Below are 10,434 nucleotides of genomic sequence, written 5' to 3'. Positions count from 1 at the left end.
CCGATCGGCCGAATGGGGAACTTTTATGCCCATTAGACTGGAACTCGTGTTCGACTCAACCCCTGATCCATTCATTCCGTCAGTGCCTGCTGAGTGCTGTAATTGGCTTTTTTGGCAGCCCCAAATGGAATGAATGGAGCTGCGGTAACACATCCGACCTGCCGCTGCATTATATAATGGGGATAAAAGTCCCTGTCGGGGATAAAGGTTCCTTATGCTTCCAATCAGTCCAATGGTTGGTTACCACTGATTAATAAGATATCACCGATCTTGTTTATTATGTGGATCGGTGCTAATTTGTTTTCACAAAAGACTGCAAACTACCATAATTGTACATCCCAGTTAAAGTAGATTTCTCCTGTATTTTACTGTTGACGCTCCACTGTATCGGGGATAGTGGCTAACAGGTATTTGCAAATAGCTGTAGAGTGGAACCCTAGAGTCAATTCCCCTTGTAGGATCCAGACACCTCAGTTGGACCATCGAAACCAGTTATTCAGCAGGGGCAGTTTGGAGCCATGAAGGGGTCAGATCAGCTTATAAAAGTGCCTAGTGTAGCCTTTTGAATCAATGCCCAAGTGGGGTATTGCTGGAGGTAGCAAGTCATCTTCTGTAGATCCAAGCACAGACCTGCTGCCATCTTTCTACTACTAATTCACTGTCTACCTTGCTGTTCAATAGACTTTATCCACCAAGACTGAGTGTAACCACCAAGCATGGTGCCTCTTCAGAGACTGCAACCATAAAGCTTGTACCACTGGATGTAACTAGTAAGCTGAGTGTTTCTTAGGGCGGCATCACACGCTATGATATATCGGGTGATATGTCGTGGTCACGGATTCCGTAACGCACATCCGGCATCGTTAGAGATATCGTAGCGTGTGACAGCTACGAACGACTGTGAACGAGCAAAAATACTCACCTTATCGTTGCTCGTTGACACATCGTTCATTTTCATAAAGTCGTTCCTCCTTCTGCGCGCCGGTTGTTCGTCGTTCCCGAGGCAGCACACATCGCTCCGTGTGACACCCCGGGAACGACGAACACAGCTTATCTGTGTCCCGCCGGCAATGCGGAAGGTAGAAGGTGGGCGGGATTTTACTTCCCGCTCATCTCCACCCCTCCGCTGTGTGACGTCGCTGTAACGCCGAACATCCCTCCCCCTTCAGGAAGAGGATGTTCGCCGCCTACAGCGAGGTCGTTTGGGAAGTAAGTACATGTGACGGGGGTAAACGACTTTGTGCGCTACGGGCAACAAATTGCCCGTGACGCACAAACGACGGGGGCGGGTACGATCGCTCATGTGATCGCACGATAAATCGTCTCGTGTAACGCCGCCCTTAGTGAGAAAATAAAGATTCTTCATACCAGTACCAGAAAGTGTCTAGCAAGACACAGCCACCGAAAATTACTAAGACATTAATAAGACAAGTCTTTATTGACCTTTTCACGAAGAGCACTTGGAACTGAACCAATTAACTTGGCGAAGCGATGGGAGAAAGACGTAATTACATCTGTTTCCATTTGGTACTTAATCACACAATCGATTACCAAAAATTATTATTTAGATACCTGGAGTTGTCACACGAGTTGACTGAGATAAAATAGTAGTGGTCTTTGCGAAGAGTCTTGCTCCCGGTATCATGCTTGAACAATACAGTTGGTAGTAGGGAGCTGTTCCATTAATGACAATGGGTAAGTAAAATGACATTTATATGCATATAAACCCGTTTTTAACTCAGCTGGAAATCTCTTTCTTGCGGCAAAGAGCAGTGAAAAGTGACAAATGAGCCGTAATCTAAACATGCAAGTTGGAAATCCCCCGCTGAGAGTATAAGAAAATATGTTCCGGTACGGAGATCCCGCTCGACAGCCAAGTGAATGACAACAAAATTAAGGAAAGGGGGATGTTTGTTTCCCGGAGAAATTCCAAACAAAGTATTTTACAATTATGACACCGGGTCCGATAGAAATGTAAGAACTTTAATTACAAACACCTGGAACAATATTTCCGTTGCAGTCATGGGAGTTTTATAGTAACGCTTCATCCTGAAGATCTACTGTGAAATATTACGATGAAGGTCAACGTTCAAGGATAGTGGAAAAAAACATCTTCACACTGACATTTAGAGATCACATTTGCATCATTATCCTTATCATTAGGGTACGCTCACACAAGCGTATGACTAGTGCAAGGTGAGAAAATCTCGCTTTGCACTCGGACCAATGTTATTCAATGAGGGAGAGCAGATGGTCCAGATTCTGCTGCGATTGTCAGCAAGGGCCATGTCACTCGCACCCATAATAGTCTATGGGTGCAAGTGAAATATCGGACTGCCCTCAGATGACATCCGAGTGCAGTGTGATAATCACCATCAGCTGAAAATGGAGGAAATGGGGAGATTAATCCCTCCCTCTCCTCGCATGATCGGTCACAGTTTCATGACACTCAGCTCACGCTCGCAGCACAGCAGGGGCAGAGGGTGATTAGCATATTGCATCCGATGCATTCACATCGGATACCATACCATCTTGTGAATCCAGTCTTATAATAAGGGCACACTAGTGAGTCACAACTTTTTTTTTTATCTTTGCATTCCTCGTTTGGTTCTTACACAGTCTTTGCTTCCATGCTTTATTGCTAGCTGCAGTATAAGCTAACTGAGAATCTCTCAGAGAGCTCGGTTTGAGAAGCAGTTTGTGGCTAAGTGCGCACGCTGCGGATTTACCGTGGATTTTACTGCGGATTTGCTGCAGAAAATGTGTCCAACATTGCTGCAGTCCTTCCCCACCAAAACCTATGAGTATAAAAAAATGGTGTGCGCACACTGCGTTTTTTTTTATACCTGCGGATTTACCCGCGGATATTCCACTGCGGAATTAATGAGCATGTCACTTCTTTTCTGCAGGTACCTGCGTTTTTTGCCATAGATAATGGTAAAAATACGCAGGGACCAACCTGCGGAAAAAACGCGGCAAATCCGCTGCAAATCCGCACCAAACTGCAGCAAAACCGTATCCGGATTTCCTTGCGTTTTTTTATCGTAGGTGCGGGAATCTTTAAGAGGGTCCGGATTTTTCTTGAGAAAAAGTCACTTTCTAGTGCGCACATGGCCTGTAAGCAGGGACGGACTGGGACTAAAATTCAGCCCTGGCATTTGGGGGTACACAGGCCCACTTTTCGCGTGGTAAATGTGTAATATATTTCTGCACTTGTATATATGAGTACTGTATGGCATTATGTGAGCACTGTATGGCACTATGTGACACTGTATGGCGCTATGTAACACTGTATGGCACTATTTGACATTGTATCACTCTATCTCACACTATATGGCGCTATGTAACACTTTATGGCACTATGTGACACTGTATCACTCTGTCACACTGTATGGCACTATGTGACACTGTATGGCACTATATGACACTGTATGGCACTATGTGAGTGTGCGCCCCAGGACCTGGTCGCCACAACAGCATTGCCCCTCCAAAGGGTTAATGCTGAGCCTGGAGGTAATTGGGAGGTCTATTGGCCAGTAAGTTTAACATCCAACGCAGTTCTCCCTCAGGCCAGCAGGGGGAGCTCTGAACCTGGAGTTCCAGGGAGCAATCCTTAAGTCTGGCCTGAGGGAGGAGTTAGTGTTCAGTCTGTAGGAGAAAGCAAAGAGTGCAGACGCAGAGTGTGCTGTCCTGTGGAACTGGGGCCTAGAGCTGGAGCAGCTTGGCCCAGTGAAACAGGAGGAGCAGAGAGGCACAGAAGAGACTCGGACATCGGAGTCTGTGGCCACCAGGGCCTAAAATACTCCCTGGTAGCCGAATCCGAAGGGCAGGAGAGCTGCAAGCACCTGGCCCATAAACAGCCCGAAGGTACAGCTGCATCATCAGGGCCCGGTGTGGACTCCAGCAGAGAAGCACCAGAGAGGGTCTGTGCAGCCTACCACAGAGGGAAAGGGACGTACCACCGGTCCCAGCAGAAAGAGGGCCATTGCTAAATCCAGAGAGCAGGGTCCTAGCACAGTAAGGAAAAGAACAGGAGTAGGCTTCATACTCAGCTGGCCAATACGACATCTCCGTTACTTCCAGGCCGGCCGGAGCCCTCTACCACCTGTAACAGTCTCCCAGGACTAACCGTTTGTGAAGTAAAAGAGGAAAAGGTAAAGAGACTGTTGTTTGTGCCTGTTTCTTTCATTGCCTGTCGGCCCTGCACCGTGTTATCTACACAACACCATAAACTCTCACGAGCACCAACAGTGTCCCCGGGGCACTGCTCCACTTGTGGGGAGCAATACCACCATTGCTGCCATATCATCACCCCGGAGGCCTTACACAGCAGCGGCGGCTTAATAGCCGCATACCACAGGTAGCGTCACGAACACAAACCCCAAGTCACCAGCCATATTTAGCTGACACCCACCAGGGCCACGGAGTCGGGCCCCGCCACCACTGATGACCCCCGGACTAGTCCGGCCCGGCACCGGGTGTCCCATAGCCCTGGGGTGGGCGAGTCAATTTTGGCGTCACGAACAGGATTTCGTGCCCGGTCCCACCGGGTACTGTGCGCCTGCAGAAACTGTGCCTAAAAGACTGTGTTACTGTTTGAAAACTGCCGCCGCCATTAGCCTCGCTGAGCGCAGGAAGAAGGGGGGCGTGCCCGAAAAAGAGCGCGAAGGGAGCGCGCCATCAGAGCGGAGGGTCGTTAACCCCGCGCTACCCGGAAGAGATTTTGAAAAGTGAACGGAGCCTGGTGAGGTTCACTAAGGGGGAGGAAGATGTCCGACACAGAGGGAGAGCAGGTGGCTGTGGTAGCTCAAGACGCAGCAGCACCGGCTGATGTAATCCCAGTCGCCGTCGCCCCAGCCCCCGCTGTAGCGCCGGTAATGCCGATCACAATGCCGTACATCCCGGGAGCAGAATGGCTGCCGCAGTACTCCGGGGAGTCACATACCCTGAGCGACTTCAGAGAAAGGCTGCACAGCTTGTTCATAGTGTATCCGCTGACTGAGAGCCAGAAGGTGGGCATATTAATGGGGCAGCTAGCCGGCGCGGCCCAGCGTGAAGTGAAGTCCTGGCCTGATACAGATAAAGGGACAGCAACCCAGATACTGGCCAAGTTAAAGAGTACTTTTGACACCCACACCGCAGCAGAAATAAAGATGAGATTCTTTGGGTGCAAACAACGGGCCACAGACAGCATAAGAGACTATGCCTTAAACTTGCAGGAGGCCCTGAGAGCAATTAAACAGGTGGACCCAGAGAGTGTACGTGAAGAAGACAAACTCCTAACTGAGCAGTTCATAGAAGGGCTCCTGTCAGATGCCCACAGGACCCAGCTGCGTATCATGGTCCTGCAGAACCCTGCTCTGGACTTTGCAAAGTTTAAGGACCAGGCCATCCGGGTACTGAGAGAATCTACACCGAATGACCCAGTACCCCTCCGGCCTCTTGCTATCACGTACCCAGGGGTGGTGCCTGCAACACGAGCCGCTGCAGGGGCTGAGGTGCAGTCCCTGGATAAGGATCCCACTGCAGAGCTCAGATAGCAGGTCCAGGAGCTGACCAAGACTGTAGCTGCCCTTGCCAAGACCGTGCAGTCTCTACAAGTGACCCCATCGCCTGCAAGAATCGAGTTGGCCTCCAGCCCAGATGACGTCCCATGGATGCGACAGAGAAGGCTACCGCCGACCCGAGGAAAAGATACAGACCGGTATGATTCAACTGGACAACCGATCTGCCGCCGCTGCAGCCAGGCGGGCCACATTGCAAGACACTGTCCTTTAAATGGGCCAAGCCTGGGGCCAGGAGCCAACCCCCAGGTGTAAGGAAGCCCGGCTCAACCCCCAGCCGCAGCAAGTATGTGGGAGGACGACCGGTCCTTCCTATTGTGCTGGATGGGATCCCTTTGAATGCCCTCCTGGATACGGGGTCCCAGGTAACAACCATCCCTTATAAATTGTACAAAAGATATTGGGCTGATTCAGACATTGACCATGGCCCAGATGATGATTTAACAATTGTGGCCAGTAATGGTCAGCCCTTACCTCAAATTGGGTATAAGGAAGTAACCATTAAAGTGGGGCGGGTAGAATTGCCATGTCAGGGGATGATAATTGTAGATATTGATCGCAAAGAATCTAACCCACTGCTAACCATTGGTACAAATGTGATGGAAAATTGTATTGCCGAAGTGATAATTTTGTTGCAGCAGGCGTCTGAAGGTGCCAGCTCCGGGCAGCAGCGTGCCCTACAGAGGGAGATCAGAGCCCTGATGAGGAGGCAGCAGGTAGAGCTGGCCGGAGGAGAAATTGGCAGTGTAAGGGTAAGTGACCCTCTCCCCATTGCAATTCCCCCCAAAAGTGAAATGTTGATATGGTGTCGGGCAGCAATAGGCCTCAAGGGTCAAGATTACCAGGCCCTGGTGGAACCTGTGTATTCAGAAAGTAGGCCTGGTGTCCTGATAGCCGGAGGGGTAGCAGACGTCCGCAAGGGAAGAGTGCCCGTCCGCGTCCTGAATTGTGGGGAGGAGGAAGCCAAATTGCCCCGGTACGCCACTGTAGCAAAACTGTACACTGTCAGTAACAATACCATCAAAGCAGTTGAATCCTTGATCCCGTCCGACCAGGCGGAAGACAATGGCTCCAAGGGACAGCTGGAAGACTGGTGCCAAAAATTACATGTGGGCACCGACTCCACCCCCTCACACCAAAAGCATGGGGTTTACCGGGTGGTACAGCGGGTCTTCAGCAAACACCCCCTAGATTTTGGGCAGGTAAAAGGGGTTAAACATCAAATCCCCACGGGTGATCATCATCCCATTAAAGAGAGATACCGCCCTGTACCCCCAGCACAGTATCAGCGTGTCAAAGAAATGTTACGGGAAATGAAGGAGGCTGGGGTTATCAGAGATAGTTGTAGCCCCTGGGCAGCTCCACTAGTGCGCGTAAAGAAAAAAGATGGTACAATGAGAATGTGCATAGATTATAGACAAATTAACCGCATTACACATAAAGATGCTTATCCACTACCCAGAATAGAGGAGTCACTAACAGCCTTAAAGTCAGCTAACTATTTCTCCACCTTGGATCTCACCAGTGGGTATTGGCAGGTTCCCGTGGCAGAGGCGGACAAGGAGAAGACTGCATTCACGACAACAATGGGCCTCTGCGAGTTCAACTGTATGCCATTCGGGCTCTGCAACGCCCCAGGAACATTCCAAAGGTTGATGGAGTGCTGCTTGGGCCATCACAACTTTGAAACCGTGCTGTTGTACCTGGATGACGTCATAGTCTACTCCAGGACTTATGAAGACCACCTGAGGCACTTGGCAGAAGTGTTCGAGTCCCTGTCGGAGTATGGCCTGAAGATAAAGCCGTCCAAATGTCACCTCTTGAAGCCAAAGGTACAGTACTTGGGTCATGTGGTCAGCGCAGAATGTGTGGCACCTGATCCAGAGAAAGTCACAGTAATCAAGGACTGGCCGAGACCCACCACGGTAAAGGAGGTGCGGCAGTTCCTTGGGCTGGTGGACTACTACCGAAGGTTCATTGATGGTTTCACCAAGATAGCGGCGCCTCTTCAAGATCTCCTGGTGGGCCAGCCAAAGAAGGCTAAGAAGCAAAGCCCTCCATTTGAATGGAACAGCCAAATAGAAACGTCTTTTGTCCGGCTGAAAGGGGCTCTCACGGGAGAAGAAATTCTGGCCTACCCTGACTACAGCCAGCCGTTTGTATTGTACACAGACGCCAGCAACGTGGGCCTGGGAGCAGTTCTGTCCCAGGTGCAGGGAGGCAGAGAGAAGGTGATAGCTTACGCCAGCAGGAAGCTTCGTCCCACAGAAAGGAATCCAGAAAACTACAGTTCCTTCAAGCTGGAGTTCCTCGCTATTGTTTGGGCAGTGACTGAATGCTTCAAGCACTATCTGGCGTCGGCCAAGTTCACCATCTTCACAGACAACAATCCGTTGACACATCTGGCAACAGCCAAGCTAGGTGCGTTGGAGCAGCGATGGATGGCCCGGCTGTCTAACTTTGACTTTACCATCAAGTATCGGGCTGGCAAGAAGAATAACAATGCTGATGCGCTGTCCAGAATGCCTCACTTACCCGAGTCTGGAGAAGACCTGGATGAATTCGAAGAGATAGAGTTACCGGCTTTCCATCACCAAGGTGTTTCCCAGTGTGAGCATGCTGTAGGAGAGAAGCGCTCGAGCCAGCACGAGGTCTCGGTCAACCCATTACTCCACCATAATTGGGAAGAGACACAGAATGGTGACCCGGCCGTGCGATTGGTCAAAGAAAAGCTAGCAAAAGCTGAGACCCATCTTGGCCCAGATGCTCCAGAAGAAGCCCAGCAGCTGTGGAAGGAGAGGGGACGACTGTTCACCTACCAAGGCAAGCTATGCAAGAGATATGTCAACTGGCGAACGAATGAACTCGTCTGGCAGATAGTGGTCCCACAGAGGGATGCTCCAATGGTCCTAGCAGCTTACCATGATAAAGCAGGACACTTCAGGTGGAAGAAGTTGGAGACCCTACTCCGTGATCGGTTCTACTGGGTGCACATGAGAAAGACAGTCGAGAAATGGTGCCGAGACTGTGGTCCGTGTAACCTGAGGCGGAAAGATGGTGCCAGCCAGAGGTCTCCCCTACAGCCAATTGTCACGAAGCAGCCCCTAGAGTTGGTGGCCCTGGACCACGTGAAGTTAACACCGAGCCGGTCAGGCTATGTTTACGCCCTCACCATTGTGGACCATTACTCTCGTTTCCTGGTAGTAGTGCCTGTGAAAGACCAGACAGCCAGAACAGCAGCTAGAGCGTTTCAGGCATACTTTTGTCGACCTCACGGTTACCCTGAAAGGGTACTGACTGATCAAGGTCCTGCATTCGAGGCAGAAGTGTTCCAAGAGTTCTGTAACATGTACGGTTGTAAGAAAATCAGAACAACACCATACCACCCCCAAACCAATGGATTGTGCGAGAAGATGAACCATGTGGTTATTGATATGCTCAAGACTCTACCGCTGGAAGAAAGAAACCAATGGCCAGAGAAGTTACCAGATCTGGTAGACCTGTATAACCATATCCCAGTAAATTCGACCAACTGCAGCCCTGCTTACCTGATGCGAGCAAGACCTGGCAAGTTACCTGTAGACTTGGAGATGGGAACTGTGTCACCTGAAGCAGTTCAAGAGATAGAAGATTGGGATACAGAGCGACAACAGCAGTACCGCAGAGTTCAGGAATGCGTAGAAAAGAGCCTGTCCCAAGCAAGAACGAGACAAGAACAGAACTACAATCAAACGGCCCCAGCAACTCCCTTAGCACCTGGAGAACAGGTCCTTAAGAAAAAGCGGAGGGCGCATAAATTAGATGATCAGTGGGAGAATGAACCCTTCACCATTATTCCCTCCAACTTTGACAATAGTAAGGTATGCCTCATAAGCAAGGATGAAGGCAAGACCTATCAAACAGTTTCCAGAGACCGCCTGAAAGCGTGCCCTGAGCGGTGCAAAATCCAAAAAGAAGTGGAAGAAATTCAAGAAAAAGAGGAAGAGATGATACAAACAATCCTTGGCAAATTCCCCAAAACTTGGACCCGAATAAATAATGCCATAGTGGTACCAGTCTTGACGTTCCCGCAGTTGGTCGAGCCAGAGACAGAAGAGGTTCCAGATCCATCTAAGGAACTGTCCGCCCCAACACAAGATGACACGCCAGCAGTAGAACAGGAGAATCAACCCCCTGCCAGTGGTGAACCTGTCGTACCCTTGGCGAATCTGAGACCCCGTAGGCAACCAACACGCATACCTGTCAGGGTTAGGCCTACCAGTAACACGGAGGGGGCAGACACTCCAAGTAGTCAGGGACAAACCCCAGAGCTACGCCGGTCCCAACGTAGCACTCGGGGACAGCCCCCTCCAAGGTATAGAACATAGAAAGTAAAATACCTAACAGAATGTATATAGTTAGTTGAAATGTCTTGTATAAAATGTTTTTTGTCTTAGGTGATTAAGTAAATGGACAATTGGGCCACTGGACTATGGGTGGCCAACACTCTAATTGTACATAGTTAGCACCAGTGTGCTCAACACCCCTGAAGAAAAACCCGTCCGGCGTGCATAGAGTGGGGTCAGCAATGCTCTGACGCACGCCCAGAGCCTACGTTGGGGGTTTTCTCGCGGCGGGTCCCCCATGGAGCAGTGTAATGGACACCCGGCAGGGAGCCACACTGGACTCTTATAGTTGTTTAAGGTTGTAACATGTCATGTCTTGTTTTGTTTCCTTCAGTCCGGGAGTACTGAGTTTAACTAAGGGGGAGTGTGGCGCCCCAGGACCTGGTCGCCACAACAGCATTGCCCCTCCAAAGGGTTAATGCTGAGCCTGGAGGTAAGTGGGAGGTCTATTGGCCAGTAAGTTTAACATCCAACGCAGTTCTCCC

Source organism: Anomaloglossus baeobatrachus, chromosome 3 (assembly GCF_048569485.1).
Source record: "Anomaloglossus baeobatrachus isolate aAnoBae1 chromosome 3, aAnoBae1.hap1, whole genome shotgun sequence".
Classification (NCBI taxonomy): domain Eukaryota; kingdom Metazoa; phylum Chordata; class Amphibia; order Anura; family Aromobatidae; genus Anomaloglossus; species Anomaloglossus baeobatrachus.
The sequence above is the reverse complement of the archived record's forward strand: the minus strand, read 5'-3'. Positions refer to the sequence as shown.